We start from the raw sequence: 21,020 nt of genomic DNA, 5'->3' as shown, positions 1-21,020 counted from the left end.
AATATCTGCTCCAATGATTTACGATATTGAATCACAATATCACCCACAGAGTGTTAGCAGCTCCTTTGCTATTCAACGAAACTAATCCGAAACACGTGTTTTATCCTTCATTCTCCTTTCAATTTATAAAAATAGTAAAGGATAAAAGTCGATAGCATCGAAGCGGTAAAAGTTACGAGCTTCAAATTTATCAGCGATCCAGTTTTTTTACCCCTGTCGAAACTACGTGACACTTGCACCGTTCACAATTTCAACTCGTCGATTCAATCGCTTTACGCGTGTAATCACGCGATCGTGTAACTATGGAATAATAACAGGCGATGCTGGTTCGTTATAAATTAATGATCGACTCCGTGGCGGTATAAAACGCGAGGGGGATGTCGAGGAAAACTAGTGGAACAAAGAGGAGCAGAGAGAGTACTCGTACTTCGGCTCGAATGGGACCCCGTGATTTCGTAACTGATTTCATAGCGGAGTTGCCAGCCTCCTCTAGGAGCCCGTGCTCGCCTTCTTTGTCACGAGACACCGTGGACCCGGTAGCGGCGCGGATTTTCACGCTGGAATTCGTCGGCTTTTGTCTGTGGATCACGTGAGAAACATTGTAAGAAAGAGGCACGATGGGGGCCCGATCGAACCGATCGAAAACGGTTCGAACGGTTCGCAGAGCCCTCCGGAAGGTCGACACTCGATATTCTTGCCGATACGTGGGGACGAATCTGGGCCCCACCACCTGCCGGCCCGCTTTTGTAATCGTCCTCGTGTTCGTCGTGACCTCGGCCTTTTCGATCCAAAGATGTATAGGTCCCGAGATGCTCGAGATCGAGCTGTGAAAGGTTCTTCGTCGTTTCCAGGTTTATCAGAGAATATTTGCAAAACCAGAGGTTTGTTCGGTTCGAAGAATTCGCAGATAGACAAGGGTTGTTGGATGGTGTCTTGAGATTATCATATCTAGCGTGCGAATGATTATTTATAATATGAAAAGATACACACCATTAGTCGAGAATTTATAAGTCTTCTCATTGTTAGTTGTATCTATGAATCTTCGATTAATTTCGTTATTGATTGAAAATAATTTTATGAAACGCATGGCAGTTTCAAATGTTTGGTCAATAACGTACGGAATATATATGAATAGATATTCAAATGTGTAGTGTACGATGATGTAGAAACGGGGATAAAAAATAGACTAATGTTTCTTCTATTGTACTCTAATTATATTGTATTCTAAAAAGTAGGAAATTTATTTGAGGAAGTTGTATAAGACAATATTAAGAGTGAAATTGGGGTCGTGGCCCGATGATGAAACGGATAGAGAAGATAGGAAAATTTATCGAAGTAAAGGATCCTATGAAAGGAACGAAGACTATAGCTTAGTCAAAGGGGATGAAGCAGAACCACGAAAGAAGATCAATCGATAGGGAAATATCGTTGAAGGGAACGAGTTAGTCATAGAAAACTATATGGAAAAAGAAGACGAGAAAAAGGGGATCAAAAATGCATAGGGGATGTTGTACTCAAACGTTGGAACCCTTAAAAGGATGATCGTTCCCTTCATTGTTTGGAACGTTATCCACAGGCATGGACGCTGTTGGCGGATGGAAACGAAGAAAAAGTCGAACTTCCATGAAATTAGGTTTTGCACGCGTATTAAGGTCTTTTTAGCGGACGAATACAATTAGGAGAAGTTCTTTCGACGAGGGATGCTTGCTATTCGAATTTCTATCGAATCCTTCGACCTTGAACGAGGGAAATAAGATTTTTGTCGCGATAATCTATAATACGATGATTATAAAGTTGACGTGCAAAAAATTGTCATCTACGAGATTGTAGTTAAAAACGTAAGTAAATGTAATTTATTAAGTTAAATTGTGGATAGAAAAAACTGCAAAATCGAAAGACCTTAAGTAAAAGTTGATCGTTAAAAAAGTTATTGCTCGTCGATTCAGAAAAATGATCAAAAACGAATTAATCGTTATCGATCGAAGTATTTTGGCGCAACAATGGACATGCATCTCGAGATTCGGCCGTTTCAGCAAGAACGAGAAACTGAAATGCCTAGCGATCGATTAGCGCAACAAAAAGCAATTAAAGAACCACGTTGATTCGTACAAAAAGGCAGGGACGCGGCAAGAAAAAGGCGAAGAGACTTTTCTTCGACGCTTCCAAACCAAACTTTCCCGTGCTCAGCCCCTCGAGTCTCTTAATTCGGGGATCAACGTGTCTGTTTTCGAAGACTAAGTGCGTGTAGGAGAAATTAGAGAGAGCCTTTACACGAACTCTGTTTCCATTTTTTACCGGACGCTTTTTCTCTCCCCAGCATCGATAGGATTCCGTTAAAAGGATATCTTTCTTTGTTTTCAACAGAAATTACTTAGAAAATGAGTTTGATTCGCTATGGCGGATTTTCGTGGAAATTCTAATGTAAGCAATTATATCTTTGTTCAATTCGAAGGTATTCTTCCCTTGCATTTCTATGCTCTCGCAAATAATCGAACAAGAAAAACTGAAATTTCCATTCTCATAAATATTAATGCTTTACTCTGAATTCTCAACCTAAATATACTTGAGCAAGAATTCTAGGTTCGTGGAATGATGCAAGCAGTCATTAGGATCATACAAGTATACAACGATAACAATTACATAATTCCAGTTATAATATTAAGCACCGTACAAAAGATGATATTATAGGTGTGTTTCCTAAAAAGTTCAACAAGTTCCTGATCATTATACGTTTTCCATCGCTACCATCGAACCTCGAAACGTCAAATCGTTGGAGAATAAAAAATTAAACGAAGAAAAAATAAAAGATTAAGATAGCCTATAGGAAAGTAGATCACGCTTATAATTAAACTACAAATTACTATTTTATTTACCAAATGACCGTAAAATACCGTAAATCTGAAAAACTCGATATAATATAAAATAAGAGACGAAAGAAATAAAACTGTTTAGTGTTTCGTCAAAGGAGTTTAAAAATTCACGATGATAAAAAATAGAATAAAACTAAGATCATATCGCATCGATCACTTTGATTCCATAGATATCCCTGTTCAGGGTCAGCAACCTGGTAGGTTTCACGATCACTCGCAATGCAGTCGAACGACTCTCGATCTCGTGTGGTTCCTCTTCGTCATCTTTACTTGGTCCGTTATCGAAGCTATCCAGGTTCAGAGAAACGACCGTATACACTGGCGTATAGTAATCGGATGACCCGCGGCCACGTACTTACACGACGCGCGGGATTTCAATTGCAAATCGATTTCGCTTCTTTGTAGTCAACCACCTAGTGCGTGCCACCTATCTTCAATACGTAACAAGGAGGATCGACGTGAATCCAGCCACGCAACGTTCCCAGAAACGGTTCTAATCTCAGACGTGCTGGAGACCTGCAGTGTGCTCGCGCGGGAAAATCCATAAACTTCTGCTTTCCAGCAGGATCGATACGACCGATGAATGATTAAACCGCGGTATCGGCGCGCCGCTTTTTATTAATTCCCACGTCTCTTCGTTTCTCTTGCTTTTTATCAGCGAATGGATCGTTTGTTATAGGAACAGTTAAAACGTTACTTTTCCTGCTTTTTGCTGTTTTATATCGAGATTGAGAACCGAAGATCGCTCGTTGCTTGCTTCGAATAATTATGAACTTGGCTCGATGCCGATATTATGTATTGAAAATATTTCTAGCAGATTTTTAATGTGATATTGAAATTGAATTATATTTATTTATATCGATATAATCATATTTATGATCGATATAATTTATGAATCAAAAATGGCAAATATAATGGCTTTAGGGATTTGCTTAATTTATCAAGATTTTATTATAAGATCTCAGGGTATTTTGTATAATCGAACTGTTTTTCATTCGAAAAAATAGACCTGGTAGCAAGATAAAGTAAATTTACAATCAACTGACTGATTGGATCAAACGAGGTTTCACTCGATTAAATTTTATTCGTTAGCCAGAACGTTATATACTTTTAATCGTTCGTAATGTGCATAAGGCACAAAAATAGTCCACGATAAGCGATCTAAATTAATGAAAACTAGAATGTTTGCTTGATTATCCGATGCGATCCGCTCATTCAAGTTTTTAGCGACTATAGGTAATAAGGTAAGTGAACGAAAAACGGTGCCTTTTAAGGCTATTAAATAATGATCAAACATCTTTAAACGAACAATAATCCTATTGAAGTTTCTTTTAATATTTACATACATACTTTCCAACCTCGTTGCGTCCTTAGATTTATTTATTTGTTCTATATTTAACAAATTTCTTGTATATTTTATTCTTATCGTCAATAGGATATGGTTGTTTGAGATAAGATGAAAAAGGCGCAAATTACACGTCACTGCATCGCACAATAATGCGAAAATCCAAATACCTACTTGTACTACATAAGATTTCATTGCGTATAATGATAGTAATCTATATAAGTATATCATCTGCAACAAAGAGGACAGACTACTCTATTCGATTGATTGACGATTTCTCTAACGGAATAACACGACGCCGCATCTTCGAGATACAGACGCGAACTTTACGAATAAGAGACACTGCATAAGCTGTTTACAAGAGCGTGACGAATTTCATTGACAGCCATGACGCGGATGTCGAACGCGTAAAACGTTAAACCATAACTAATTTGTCAGTAACACGATTCACGATAAAAATTCAATTTCCGCTTTCCGCAACGATTTGCATGATAAGTATAATTTATATGATAATTCTACATTAATAACGATTAAAATATAATATACATAATGGACTTCTTCTTAAAAACTCACCACATCTTTCTCGTGTGATTTTAAGCATTCTTGCGCCTGTCTGTTCTCTTTTTTTCGTTCAATACGTTCTCGCAAGGTTACTCTCGCGTCTTTTAATCGGTGTCGTCGTCAGTTTTTATTTTCGCGCGATTAAAATAATTTTGTTTGCGACTTTGAAAATTCAGCATGTTTTACTCTCATATGTAAATAATATAGCGTTCGATCGTAATCAAAGATCCTGGAAAGATAATCGTTAATTGGAAAATTAATAAATGTCTGTGAATTATAAAACGAGAAACGCTGTCGAGAGATAAAATTACTTTCGATCGATGTTTGAGTGCCTACATGTACAGTTGTAGTGTGCGATACCTGTGAATGAAGGAAAGCAGCTGAGGAAATGATTAAGTGTCAATTTCGTTAGTGGGTATATTGTGATCTTTGGATTTTGTTAAACAATTTCGAATAAACGTGGTTTAACGCCTCGGTTATTGATAGTTACGAACGTTAATCGTTTAACGTGATTGACAAATGAAAATGAATGGCTCGCCGGGGAAAAAAATAAACAACTTTGCATGAAAAAATTCTTCTAACAAATCAATGTGATACAAGATTTCTATACCGACATTCTCGTTTACCGCAATTAAGCTACATTAATCGAAAGATTTATTTCGCCGGTATAAGATCGTTATCATCGGCGAACATTTTATCCAGGTTTCAGTGCAAACTTTCAAAACCGTGCCATTTGACGTGATTGATCGCTAATACAAACGGATGATGGATTAGTTTCACACAGGTCATTCGCGCGATCATCCGAAATAAAAGTGGTCAAATGAGTGTTCGTCCGATGAGTGATCAATGTGCTTCATCAAATTCTGACCCCGTGACTGCGAACACTTTGTGATCCTCGATTTAACAATCAGTTTGCTCGTTTCCCACGTATAGACACGTATTTTGTTCGTTTCAATATCATTTATCCATGTCGAATTCGCGTTTCTTTTTTCTCCTTTCCAAAAACGATATCCTTTTTACGAACACGCGTCTTCGATAAATCGTTGTTTCATGAAAAGCGTTAGTTGTTTAAACTACGTACTTTAAATTCAGATCTTATTTCCGTCGTATTAAAGATACGAATAACATCGTTTAACATATAAATTATACCGCTCTGTTGCAAATATTTCCATATGACTAAATAGTAAATCGATTATTGACACGTTCACTCCTGGTTGGATTTTCCCTACCTAGATATACTAAACAAGAATCTCGTAAGTCGAACTAATTAACTCTACTTCTTGCAGACTTTTCAAACTCGTTAGCTAGCTATGTGATTAGCGATCAACTTAAAAAAAAGTATGAAGTTTTACAAGACAATGCTGGTAACATGATCGCTATTCTCTGCCTTTTAATTTAACGTATTGTACGTGATTCATGTATTTATTAACAGACGACTTTTATGCGAAACTTAAATGTGTCGCATAAAGTTTTACGCGTGTGGATTGCACCAATTATTATTTTCTATATTTTTTTTCTTTAATTTCATGATTTTTACTTCGCATTCTTATATCAAAATCAGTATCGCGCCGCATATTGTAATAATGAACAAATACGTTACAGTGAAATTCTCATCTTCTCTGCCGTTAATTTTTTGTTAAGTTCATGGTTCGACATTTTGATCTTCTTCCACGAAAATTTTTTTCTCTGTACCACACGGTTCATTAAAACGATAATTATGCTTGTCCTGTCTAAATTTGCGCGTTTCTTTTACGTCATTATTGACTTCCGTCTCTAATGAACGTTCGACTTCAGCTTGATTACGTAAATTGGTGTTTTAAGCAACAAAACCGGCGTTAGTCACTCGATAATGGCAGATAATCACCTCGCAATTAAAGCGTTTCGATCAGATAGACAGAATATATTAAGTGTACTGCCTACGTTTGGCTAATAACATTGTACACGGAGGTTTTAACATTACCAACACTAAGTCGGTTCTTCCGCGATTTGCTCGTGCTTGACAACCGGTATTTAAAAAATCGAGATAACGAAATATTTTTATTACCAAGAATACGATTTTGTTCTGGTACAGAATTGAGTAAATTAAATAATGCTGCTAAAGCTGCCTTTCACACACTTGTTCAGTTATTATTTCAGTTAGAATTTTATTTTATTAATTTACACGAATAATATTCCATAGAAACGAATAATTCCTATTATTATACATTAATTACACATACATCTTCTTGCAAATTATTTAACCAACACGAATTTCATTTAATTTAAATTGACATTTAACGTTTAACAATGATAGGAAATTTTGAAATAGAGACTTTCTGAAAATGGATATTTTATTTGTAACCATTGATATCGCTATTATTTATATCATATATACCATTAATAAGAGTTAATTTAATATTTCGAACCAGAATGAAGAATTTACATTTGAATCACATTTCGTAAGCAGAAGTTAATCCGGAGAAGCCTCTGATGAAATAAATTTGAAGAAATATTGCTAAACGACCAGTTCTCGAACCTATATTTACAAATGCTTCTGCCTGCTTTTTCACGAATTCCACCGATTAATTAAGCGTTGTACCTGCTATTTTGATACAGTCAGTGTTTCAAAGCGAGCAGAATGGCGCGAGAAAATTATACGCGGCACGATGTTAATTAGTAGAAGAAGCTTCGAACGAACGTTTTGCTCGTTACCTACTAGAGGATCGACGCGATTAAAATCTTATCGGTGGACAAGAAACGCGAGTACCTGTAGAGATCATTAACTGTTGTACAGTGGCAACCTTAATCCTCTTAATTTCCATAAACGGTGCTCTAAATTCCACGGAAAAAGGACAAAAATATTACAAGCCAGAAAATTACACGGAATTACGTACGAGATTGTACGAAATTGCTTTCATTACGGCGACACTGTACGAGGATATTTATTTCTGAGAAACGATGCACCCGTTTCCTTTCAGTCGGAAATTAATGAACTAAATAAGGCGACAGAAGGCAACTAGCAATATTGTGCAATGCAGAAAACATGGATTATTAATTGCGTATAAGATCATTAACGAAGCATATGTGGTAAAGATAATTAATGGTAAGTATTCGTACGTTCATTATTTATTGTCGATCGTTTGCATACTTTATTTTTTAAGACGCTTCGTTGACAGACGAAACGATTTTTCGTGAGATAAAAATTTCGTCAAATCGTTTGAAAAGAAGGTAAAAGAGTATATTGAGAGGAACGATTTTATATATTTGAAGCGAAATGTATAGATACAAGCAAGATATTTTATTTCCAAACCATAATATCCTATCGTCACCAACTAATTAATTATATAATAAAAGTCTGATATAGGAATATATTAGAGAATATCGAATAAAGATTACCGTTTCTTAATTATTCTAGATTTGATAAACTCCGATTTCTAAAGATCCTACTTTAAACAGCTCCGTTTTTAAATAAATTCCGAAAGATATTTTAAAGTAACAACGAGAGAACCGATAGATTATTATTAATCGAATATTTTCTACCCATAGTTCTGAATCAATAGCGCAAAAATAGAGAGAGAAAGAAGTAGAACACGGCCGAAAAATAGAAAAATAATTACAGTAGATTTAATAGCGTTCGTTGCATTTTCCGCGAAGTAAACGTGTTTATCGCGGCATTCTGCTTAAAATATCTATCAAAGACCCAGCCAAAGCGGATAGAATTTATGATGCTATAAACGACTGTAAATTTCTACGATTCGTCCTATTTTATCGCTGGATGTTCGAAATCGTAAGGAAATGCTATTTCCTGATAACAGCGTTTAATTATTTATGATGAATATTTAACGCGAAACACGTGGCATTCCAGCATCTGCGATTTACTTACTCGCATGAATTCGAGTTGCGTGCAAATAAAACGCGCGAATTATTTGAATCGCAATAACTACGTACTTCCCGAAGGAACACGGTCGGATGAAAAATGCCCCTGATAAGAAAAAATTAGAATAGAAAAATAGAATCTAGCTATTGGATGAAAGAGGAAAAGAAAACATGTTCGTTAATACGACCCATCAAGCAGGTGAAATTTCATTTACTCGATCGTATTCCCAAAAAAAATAAATTATTTTGGGGGGAAAAAGTAATTTTTTAAACGTATATATAATAAACATTCGCAGTGTCTAATCAGAACGCGCGAACGATGAGAATCCACGCGGGGTCGAAATTCTGGTGGGCGAACCGCGCGTGGAACGCGTTGGCGATAAATCTGACGGCGATCTCGACGCGGAATATTTTATTCGCGTAACGCCTCGCGTTAACAACTCATCGAGCGATATTACTCGCGCCATTCGAGATTACCGGTGCCAATAACCCTGCAGTCTGATCTATGCTCGGTTCGGACGTCACCATGGTCGCGAGAAGAGTAGGCTCGGCTGGTCGCGCGTATTCGCTCAAGAGTAAGCCCGTTTATTGTCGTGGACGGTGCAACGCGACCAACAGAGCTCCGCTTAGCCGTGGTCCAACAATGAAACGCCGCTCGGGAAAAATGATCGTCGTCGTCGTGGAGACGCGGAGGCAGGTCCGATGGGTTTCTTCGCGCGCCGCTTAACGACGATTTCGATCGTTTACGACTTTAATAATTTAGGCGCGGCCAGCCTCGCGAAGCTCGACACGTTTTCGCTCGTAAACCGCGCGACTAAATCCGTATTTATGGGGAAGAAGAGGTAGTCCGGCAACCGGACTGTCTCCTTCATCCTTCGCCTCTTTTCTTCTTCCATAGTTTGCTGCCACGTCTCAGTCTTTCGCGTCTCTTTCTTACTCTCCTCTCGAATCTGTATTTCTTTCTTCGTGATACGGGGCTGGCTTGGAGTCTCGCGAGGAATCGTTTTCATTCGAAAATTTGTCCCGATGTCGCTTCGCAAGTTCAGTAGAGATTATCGGTTCCGAGCATACGATTGGGGGTAGTTACGGTTTGTGGTCGACACTCTGAATATAATTTTTCGCTGAAATTTTCCGTATTATTTTTGTGTCTTTTTTAACGACGTTTGTCGTGTACGTTTTCTAATCAGAAGACATCTTTATTAAGAGAAATTGTTATTTGTTAAGAGAAATTTAAGATTAACCAATCTGGTCGAGATACAGCGGTTTAAGAAATATTTGAACACGCGTCGAATCTTTTTACGAATATATTATAAACAATTTTAAGGATAGGTGGTTATTTAAATGTAGAATGCATCGGTTTGATTTTCACTCGTAATTTGTTTCGTACCTACAGATTCAATTATCCAAACCAAAGCAGCAACAAATCTTTCGAAAAGAAGATTATCCCCGACGATCGAAATAGCTATAGATATAATTTATAAGTTAATTGGTTAAAATAAAACCGATCAGCTCATAACTAAAGCCAACTCCTGAGGCTCGTATCATTTTGAAAGGAATGTAACGTTACACCGCGACATTTATAAATTTCAAAAGGCGCTGCCTCGTTAGTTAAATGAAAGTCCGTACAGGTCGGATAATACGTGCATGTCATAAAGACCCCGTGCGCTCGGTCGTGAGACATTTTATATTATCTTTATATTCGCTGTTCACGACTTACCGAGGACGCAGACAGTAGAACTCATCTACGCTCCTTCCGCTCCCTTATATCCTGTAACAGAAAAATACGAGCATACGTTGAACACCACGTGCACCAATACAACCATCGAAAATACACAAGAACACACGCTTGTAACGTGAAAAACATAACAAACCCTGGGAACATTAATGCTCATATCGCGCAGGTGTGAAATTCACCGACTGGATTATGACGCTCCGAAGCTTAAACGCGTCGCCGATCATCCGGCGAGATTCTCGCGCGATAAGCGCAACATCCTGCGCAAAAATTGTTCGCGGAAATGCTTGCTGCAGGCGAACGATCATCGCCCAGTGATATACATTGTACCTTGCATACGTTTAGAGTGACGAGATTATAGTCAGATGGATCGAAATAACGTGTTCGATACTTTTGGCCTGCGCTTTCGTTGCAATTTTTAACAAAGTTCGAGGTAATCGATTTGGATATGACCATTAATTCTTTGTCTTGAGATTGAAATACGTAAATTTCCCAAGTGAAATAGAAGACTTTGAAACTGTAAATTTTTATGTGTCGCAAAATCGTAGGAACATGATTTAAGAAATGTTCTGTATCGCTGTTTTGCAGTTTTTTATTTGGAAGATTCATTGTCAAATTTATTTACACGTTTGTAGTGCGAAGAAATACTAATAAATAGTATGAATAAGCCCGCTATTTTATAATTTCATCATTATGTTGCAAACAGATCTGCAATAACAAAAGGTCGCAAAACTTACGAAGCATTGAAACCTCTTCACTACAGAGTTAAAAATAACATTTTCAAAACGTAAAAAGAACAACGAGCCAACTCGCTGATTCAAACTCGCAATTTCACAGGTTTGAAAAATTCCGAGCGCTTTCACATCCGGCGAACGGTCGACACGCGTCGCCAGAAACGATTCATCGGAATCGTAATGAGTTTCGTTCCCCGAGGGGTCTAATTAAAAAAACAATTATCAATCAGCTTAACAATACCACGTGTCCCACATTAGCAAATACCGCCTCGCCGTGCACAACGCGTTCACAATGCGCTCGCCACGAAACAATGTGGCTACGAAGAAGGGACACGCTTCTCGAAATGCTCACCTCGAGGTATCCTCGAGGAAGAACAATACGACGAAACGGCACCGGCTGATCAGCATAATTTCGTGCGTTCGACCGAATGCAAAGACAAAAGAAGACCGAGGACCAAACCCAACGAAGGAAGAAACGACACGAGGCAAGACGAGGCGAGACGAAAGGAAACGAAACAAAGTGGAAGTGTGACCAGCATGGTGTGCAGGTACAATTAAAGCGACATTAATTAATTGTTAGCGCAACAATGCATCTGTGTCGGAGGCAGGGACGTAGGCAGAAGAGGGACCTCGAGGGCCTTCATAAATTTACATGTCTTTCGCCGCGAGAATCATTTTTTACAGCCGTTAGGAGAGTGTCCACGGTTGGTGTGCGTGCGGAGAGAAGCGGCGGACCTACAGCAACGCCTCGGCTATATTACGGGTCCCCATGGTGTTGCTCATAATAACCATCGATGTCTCTCCGCGGGCATGGAACCAGCCTCGAGCTTCGATCTTGTTATCCGTCTCCGGTACTCCAATCGAAACGTCTCGATCGACTTTAGGTTACGATTATTCTCTTTTCTCTCGTGGTTTCTTGGAATTTTCGAAGGATTTTTTAAGTTAAATTCGTCTTGAGTAAATTTTTGTGAAGAAACTGATTCGATGGAAGAGAAAATGGCAGGTATGATACAGTCTCAAACAATATCGAACTGACAGTGTTGGGTTAAAGATATTTGTCCTATTATTGCGTTCCATGGTGTAATAAAACGATGTAATTAGCTTTCTTACTTTTTGCTTTTAGCATAGTTGGGTAGATAATCCTACGTATCTCTATTATAAAATGGCAGCTTAGAGAAGTTTGGAGATTAATTTCGAGAAACTTCTTTGATCTCTGATTCAATAACGAAAGCTGATGAGTTCGAAGGTGTATTATTTTATCTTACTGTATTGATGTAAAAATATTTGCTCAGCTTCGTGTATTGTTCTTCGTCCAAAATTAAATGGTCGCTTAAGGTCAAATTCGTCATCGTGAGGGATGTAATGTATAGCTGACCTCCTTCTTTATAGTCTTGCTATTCGCTGCAAACTGTATGCTTACGGTGTTTATTATTCTTCAATAAGATAGTAGACTAATGAACAAATGAGCTACATATCTACGTATAATGATATCTTGTCTGATAAATTGGTATGATTGCTTCGTTACAATTTCAAATTGTTGCAAGAAAATCAAAGAATTGTTTCATTGACTAGATACAATTTTTCTATTTGTATAGAATAAATTTGTGACAATTTCGATCCTATGAATGTTTATATGCGTAAAAGAAACACACAAGTACGCACACAGCCAAAAAGATTCCATTCTTCCAGTTTATGAATGTTAACGTGCATTTAACAAAATCAATAATCATTTTCCTTCGACAAGGATATCTACGAATTTTCTTCGCAATTGGAGAATCAAGTGCTAATTTAATGGATTTATGCCGTAACTAGTCCCTGTAGTTTTCATAATAAATCGTTATCTATCCCTAACCTTCATAAAGACTTCGATAATAAACGTATCCCGATCGTAAATATACCTTACTGCTTTAAACACTCCACTAACATTAATACGTGACATAAAGGACAATTCGTAACAAAAGGAATAATATTCCTTAATAATTCCTTAACGTGTCGTGTCATTCGTTGCAACAAAAAATTACGAAACCACATTCTTCTTGAAAAACGATATCTATAATCCGTATTCTTCCTCGAAGCATACCAGTGATCTAATTACAAAAGTAGCGTTCAAGAGCAATCGAAATCGATATCAGCATAGAGAACAATCCCATGTCTTGTTCATTCCAGTTTTCTTTACGAGATCGCGATAATCAGCACTGGTAAAACTCATTGTGATATTCGGACGAAGCTTGTGGACGAACCACTCTATTTTTCGCATAATAAATGTGATTTGCACGCTGGTCAGATCTTCGGTTACCGATGGAACGGATGGTAAAGGGTAGGGTAAGCGTGGTTATTTTCGTCAATAGCGGCGTCGTTCGTTGAAAATTCAAAAAATTTCGCATAATGCCCTCTCGGCGAAGCACCGTATTAAAAGAGATACGCGATCGTAATGTGAGACCGAGAGACGTGGGTGGTTCGTTGCACGAGGGCCGATACCGTGGTTATTTTTAATGTTGCCTCCGAGCGTGATCACGGACAGACAGAGAAAAAGAACGTTCTCTTATAATCGATACAGGTGCTACCGAAATTAATTCGACGCTGTTCGATCGATCGCGATAAGGGCTCTGCAGCGTTGATTCCGGACGAGTCGAACCAGCGATATTAATTTGTCAGCTGCGATATACATACAAGTACGTACGACGCTTGGTTCAACATGTACGATATCAAACAGGTAGTTTTTTTAGCGATAACTCTTTTAGTTGGGTTATCTGCCGTGTATGCACTGGCTATTATCGAACACGTAACACACCTCATCCGTAATAATCGGTCGAGGTTGAAGGTGCTACCATATTTCGAATAATACGTTTTCGATATTACACAAGTAATATTTAATATTTTATTAAAATCTGTACTATTTCGTTTCTGAAAATTTTACTTCTCTAAATGGCTGCTCTTAACGCGTTAATTGCGATACACGGGATATCGATTAATGCTTCGTCAATGAAGAATTCTCTTGCTTTCTTCTATTCTCCGTTCCAACAATACAGAAGCCTTTAAAATGCGAAAAGGATCGTATACTCAGAATCAAAATCAGCGTTACAAGCTTTCTACCTATATTTACCGCACAGCGTTTTTAACATTGTACCCTAAATCACAGTTACAATCGATTCCTACCGCACTATAGTTCGCAATCACCGTTCTTGTGCATCCAAGCAATCGAACGTGCCACGAACTTTGCAAATCGTTGAAAAGCTCGTTACAACGTTACACGGGCCTATTGCAGAGGCGAGTTCGCGAGACGTACAAGAGAACACGGTGTCTTCCCTTTCAAAACAATGTCCTGGCCAGATCCGGGCGGAGGTAACGTCTTGTCCTTCCTGGCCAATAAAAAGCCGCGCGAGCGACATGTTAGTAGCAGCGCTTTTATTACCGCCTTTACGATGCTTTTCGGCCCTCGTCCGGTTGTTCGTCGTTGATCCACGAATCACCGATTCGCCGCTACGAAAAAGCTTCGTTCCGGAATTTCGACCAGGTCCTTCCCCCGCTTCGTTCCTCCACCACCTACCGCCAGGCCATCGGGGCATATTTTATTTACGATGTCCTGCATTATCATCGGGCGGACGCGCGCGCCATTGTGGCCTACGTGCGCGCGTTATTGCGGGGAGAGAGAAACACATAGAGAGAAATTTATGCGTGGGCGAAACGAGCAACCGAACCGCACAAAGTGGACGTATCTCGCCTCGCCTCGAATTAATAAACAGCAACAAATGACCGCCTACGTCCGCCCCTTTCTCCGTCACCGATTTCATCGTTCTGGTAGTCGATCCGTAAAAGATTCCTCTCTCCTCGCCTTCCCTCATAGTCTGCCTATCTCTGTTTCTCTTTCGCGTGGTACAACGTCCACTGGAGAGGCGACCCTCCTTTTCCGTCATCCTAGCGCCTTCCTCCTCGTTCTTACCCGATCGTGGACCGCCCGCGGTGTCCCTCCCGGAGGCTGCTGAATCCTCCGTGGATCATTTGCCCCACGATCGTTACCGATCTCTGAATTCGTCCTGCTCGAAACTTTTCGAGAAATGATTTTTTCTTTTCCTTTCTTCTCGCTTCTTCGTCTTTTTTTCTTTTCTTTTTTAATTTAGTCGGTAATGATCGCGGGTGTGCTCGAATGGTTGGAGATTCGATCGTTGACGGGCTGAATTCGTGAAGATTCTAAAGATTCTTTGGGCTTTCGAGGTTTGGTAATAATGTTTGCGTTATCCTTCGCTTCCTCTTGTAGATTGGAAATAAGAGTACGTTTTAAGGCTGTAGTAGTTTCGTTGTGCCGACGATGAATACTTGGGGATCGGAAGATAACGATCGTGTAAAATAGAAAGCACTAGTAATGTAGAACATGTGTGGCGATTACTGTGTCAGAATAGCTAATAATATCTAAGCAATAACGCTAAAATACGTTGCCTCTGATGATAAGTAACTTTTATATAAAACTTTTTAAAATTGAAAAAATATGCGACGCAAGTACTATAACTTCGTGTTTTATAATTTACGCGGTGAATTATTCAACGAGGAAATCATATGTAATAAAAGTTGGACTAACCATCTACAAATTGTCATCTATAAATATTACGAATTTTGTAGAGGATAAAGAAGTTGCACAAAACTTCTCGAGTCTGCTAGTTCTATCTCAATCGCGTATTAATGTGTTGTACCTGTGGCGTAATCAAGATGAGACCTAACGATCTCGTAACTCTGAAAGAATTACAACACGTACGACAGGGATTGAATAAATTCCAGAAATTCCAAGCAACCGAGTTTTATACGAAAGCCAACACTCGCACGAGAAACGAGACACATATTCGAAACAACCACTAACCAAACCATTGAGAACAATTAAACACAAAAGCCTTCCGTTTATTTTCATTTCGTCGTGAAAGCTTAAAGAAAAACGCGCGTTTCACTTGCACGAACTGTTCCACGAAAAAAAAAAAATCAGGGACAAATAAATCCACGAAGCTTCGAAAATCTATTATTACACAGCCGTGCAAACTTGTACGAGTATGCCAAAAACAATAACGAAGCACCGAACACAAATATTGTCGTCGAAACTATGTTAATCCGTCAGATTAAATTACTCAACCGTTTTGATTTATCGATTATGTTCCTGTCGTGTTCTACTCGCCTATTAGTAAAGTACACATACTTCTGCGTATTTTCATATCGTTATTTCCACAATTCCATTTCCTAATTCTTCGTTTTCTGAGTGCGAGTAAAGTAAAGTAAAAAATAACGCGACTAATGCCCTTCCCCTTCGATTTTCGTAGGTATACTAAATACACTTCAATTTTATTACGAAATAAAAAATATTTCGCGCACGATTGTTACAGCGAAAGACAAACTCTCGATAATTCGAAAATACGAGGATACATAAAAAGGTGAAACTATAGATACACGCCAACAGAAAGATAAACAGAAAGACGCGAACTATGAGCAATTGAAAAAGGTGAAAGGCACTCGTTGTTCTTCTATCGAAATCCAACATCGAAGGGCAACTGCCTCGAGGCATTTCCCTTTGTGGGACACGGAGGACGTGGGCACACGCACGGCACTGAATAATTAACTCCGCTTTGCCGGCGCCGGTTTTATCGTAATTATCGCTGCGCGCCGTAGCTGGTTGCCGCCAGTGGCGGACCAGGATCGATCGTAGATCGCGAAAATGATCGACGCGAGCGCGCAGAGGTGTGCCGCGCGCGTTTTCTCTGCCGTGTTCGTTCGCTACAGCGAATAAAACGACTCTCGCGTTTGCCTGGTTACTTCAACTATCGCGCCGACCGTATCGTCTGGGTTTCGCGGGCTCTTTGTTTCCTGAAAAGGACTAATGATCATCGGTCGGCCTTCGAAGTGCTGCGTGCCGGCCCGTTTAGAGAGATCGTAGCGAAGACGCGTGGAAATTTTCGTGGCGCCATCAAAGATTTCGTAAAAATAATCATGCGCAGCCTTCGTGCCAACGCGACGAATATTTAGCCAACGTTTCGGCGTCCACTACTCTCTACGTGCCAACGCGACGAATATTTAGCCAACGTTTCGGCGTCCACTACTCTCTACTTCGCAGAAGAATCGCCAGAAAAAAAAAAAAAAAAAAAACGGATTCACGATTGTTTTAATTTTAGAAGAAGCGAACTGCACCGAGTATAACTACCTACGCAGTTCGACACGATCTGCATCGAATTCTTCGGATATTTTTAGATCGAACTTTGTTATACACGTTTCCAATGAAATTCGCGTTACTTTTGCGCCGATTCATCGAGTTCTATCTATCTGCAGCTCTAATGTAAATACTCTATTGCGCAATCTCGTGATACATAATGGAAAGACTTTTTTAAAGATCGAATAGTATTAATAGCAACAACCGTTTTGTGAAATAAAAGTATTTAATTAAAAGGAGGATGTTCGAAAATTATATTTGTCCATTTGTTTATGACATCTATCTTTGTGACGCGTATCTTATTCGATTTAGAAAAACCATTCGTTCGAGACTTAACTCATCGTAAATCTGGAGAATGATCGAATCGAGTCGAGAATCGACAATCATCTAAAGGAGATTCTTCGATCGCCTTCTATCTTGACGATCGTTTTCGCGCGTGCAAGCGATATTATGAAATTTTCCAGCGATAATATACGAACAATCGCGTGGAAGTGTCTGTTAGAGGGCTGATTTGCATCGGTAATTACTACAGCAAGCCATTAATAATTAATTAATGAGAGAATCTGACGCGTGACGCAATCGTCGCGCAGCCGCGACTTTTAATTGATCGACGATTAATCACGCTCCTTAATCGTCTTTTTCCCTATCGATTCCGCGTCTTCTTTTTCCTTTGCCCCCTCCTTACCAGCTGCTGTGACTGTGTAATTACCACCGAATCGACGCCCGTCACGGAACGCGTCTCTAATAGTCGGCTGGAATTTGTTCTTTTAAACGCTGCCGCGCGCAACACCGACGGAAACTCGTAACAAGATTGATAGAATACTTTCTCGTGATGCTTTCTGGTAGCTGGTACCGCCGCTCCGGACGAATGATGAATTAATGAGCCAACGAGTGTACACACCGTTCCTTGAAATTGTTTAATTCAATAGAAGGCTGGCTGATTTAGTGCTAGATTTCCTCCTTCGTTCTTTCGACAGAGGAAATGTCAACGAAACTGCCTTTTGATTTTAGAAATGACTTTCAAGCTGATCGAAGGTGTTGTGTAATTTTGTATTAGCTTGTGACAGTTGAGATGCAATCGTTGATGAAAGATTTTCTTTACCGAATGTCATTGACTAATCTGTTTATTTCCTGGTATCTCAGCGTTATTTGTTATTTATACAGCAAGTAGTCAGATTATTGCGACGATGGTTACGAAATTGGCAATTATTTGAGAGGAAAAAGTGGGAAATGTATTTAAATTGAAGAGTTCTTCGTTATACAAAGTGTTTTAGAGTTTATATAAATAATTAAAAATTTTAGACTATGGATTCTGCGATCTTTTCGTTACGTCGTAAACATCTGATCATCCACCGTAATAAAATGAACGTGCAATAAATTAAACAGGGAGCTGTTGTTCTTTGTTTAACGACGAAAATGGTAGAAGAATCTAAATTAATTGTAGAGCTGTTCGTTAAATATAATACCGCGCAGAGTAAAGATCGAACTAAAAGTATGTATTATACGTTACGTTTGCAATTAAATTACATGGATGCTCCTTTAATTACATGTCTGGCAATTACTGCAAAATAGGAATAAGAAGTTTGTATTAATAGTTTCGGTGACGTAATTGAAGCAGTAAAAAAGCGGCAATTATTCTTCGTATCCTTCGTCTGACATTTCAATCACATTCTCTGAACAACTAAAATACATTGATCGAGCCCCAACTGCCAATATCGTAAACACGTTGCATAACTTAAAACCATTTAATCGCGTTACGAGTTTTAATTAAGAATCGTTAGAATTCATACCACGCGTCAAACTACACGGTTTTAAAATAATATCGAATCGTATTGATCGATCCAACAAGATGGCTGGTACCACCTTTGTCATAGAAAACGCGTCTATACCAGTTTTAACGTATAACATTCTTAACACGTATATCTCGATCGTAAAAATTGTACGAATCTTCTTTAAGAAGTAAATTCACTGGAGAGATTCCAACTAAAAATTCCTGAGAACTTTTTACTAAAATAAACGCTGAGAACTAGCCATCGATTCGATTAATCTTTAAACGAACTACATACTTTCATAGGTTTGAAGAGACAAGCGCTGCAAACATCTCGATCGAATGTACGAATAAAATACGAAGAAAAAATGTGTCAATCCTAATGAACCGTGTAAAAGCAATTAACAGTACCAAAAGAGATTTATAGAGGAGCGGTTCCAATAAATATCGATAATTACATCGCTAATTCCGCTCGAAAGCGACCGAAGATTTATGCGATCCTAGGATTTCGTAAATGTACCTGGTACCGAAATCGCCGCATTTTTACGACTTTCCGGAATCGGTGTCCATAAAGCGATCGGACTTGCCCCGGAACGTGTCGAACGTTTTCTCGTTTAACGCGTCTAGGAGCGCCGCGACGTCGTTGCAGCCAGCCAGAGAGAGAGACTTATTAGTTCAAGGTTGCTAAGGTAATTCCGTGGCTGACTTCACGCTGCGTGGATCGTCGCTGCCGGAACACCAGGCCGCGATCTTCCGTTCGAGTAACGGTTACACGATCGAAGACGGAAGCTTGGTGATTAATGATCGAGAGGATCGTATTAATTTCGCAGTCGATAACCGTGCGACTCGCGAAGGATAAAGGCGATAATTGTTTGAAATTACCTGGATGTCTGTGACGTGACCTCGTAGCGTGAATTTTCGTTTTATACATAATCATGCCTATTCGATGGTCACGCTATTAAGATATCTCGTCGAAGAAATTTACATTTTTCAGAGGAGAAAAATTGCGAGATGATCGGCGGAATTTAAGAAACAGAACTCGAGTCGTCGTGAACTTGATTGGGGAATGAAATATGGAAGTGATGACTACGAACATCGAGGTGTAAAATTGACAGCGAATCGCTTCGTGATAAATCGAATGGATGTGTAATTATGCACAAATAATGGATTTCGTTTTGGAAGGGAGAATTTCTATGCTTCTAAAGTAGTGAATAACACTTAACGTTTAATTGGATTAAGCACTCAAGAATGATATTAAATGGATTAACGAACGAAGAACGTTAAAACATCTTTTGAAACAGAATCATAAAATATTCACCGAAATGTGTTCGTACAAGGTTAACGTCCAAACGAATCACACGCCGAATGATAAAAATAGCAACTTTATAAAATCCAGGGACAAAACACAGCCTCGATAACTGTTTCGCTACTATTTTCTTCAGATTCTACGACTACCTTTTTTACCAGTTGAGAAATATGCATACCACGAAAAGAAATGGAACAAAGAAATCTATATTCTTCGCGGAGATCACAGCCATAAAATCAATCAACTCACTCGTCGATTAACTACCTCGAAATTGACCCACGTCTGCCGCTACCCTCGATCAAGTAAACCGTTCTTGGTAGCACGTACCATCGTCGGAATCATCGTATAGTTTGTTGAAAAACGCGAACCACGCACTATATACGTAATGTATATTTTTAATGAAAAAAAAAAGAACTCCTACATTGTTTTAGGAAGGGACAAGCGTGGCTCTTACTCTTGAAATCAGGGATGCATCCGAACGGAAGGGTTCCTCTTGCCGGACGTATCGCGGGAGGGCGTCGTTGTTTCGGCTCGAGCACGTTTTCACTGTGAGAGCTGTCCAAATGGTCGCGCGCGCTTTTTCACGCGAAGCAGAAAGAAGCGCACACCGGACGTTCGAGGGATCGAGATATCGGTGGAAAAAATCGTGACGAAATAAGGAAACGAGCGTG

At 39.1% G+C, this 21,020-nt stretch overlaps 1 protein-coding gene across 2 annotated transcripts in view; it reads right to left on the bottom strand.

Annotated features, from left to right (window-relative positions):
- The window catches only part of LOC100741370 (zinc finger homeobox protein 3), a 246,712-nt gene that overhangs the window by 197,773 nt on the left and 27,919 nt on the right, over positions 1-21,020 (bottom strand). For both annotated transcript variants that reach the window (XM_033321904.1, XM_033321907.1), the window contains exon 2: positions 10,349-10,399. The gene's annotated coding sequence lies outside the window, so the exon portion shown is untranslated. The remainder of the gene's footprint in view (positions 1-10,348; positions 10,400-21,020) is intronic.

Source organism: Bombus impatiens, unplaced genomic scaffold (genome assembly GCF_000188095.3).
Source record: "Bombus impatiens unplaced genomic scaffold, BIMP_2.2 scf_0033, whole genome shotgun sequence".
Taxonomy (NCBI): Eukaryota; Metazoa; Arthropoda; class Insecta; order Hymenoptera; family Apidae; genus Bombus; species Bombus impatiens.
The sequence above is the reverse complement of the archived record's forward strand: the minus strand, read 5'-3'. Positions and strand labels throughout refer to the sequence as shown.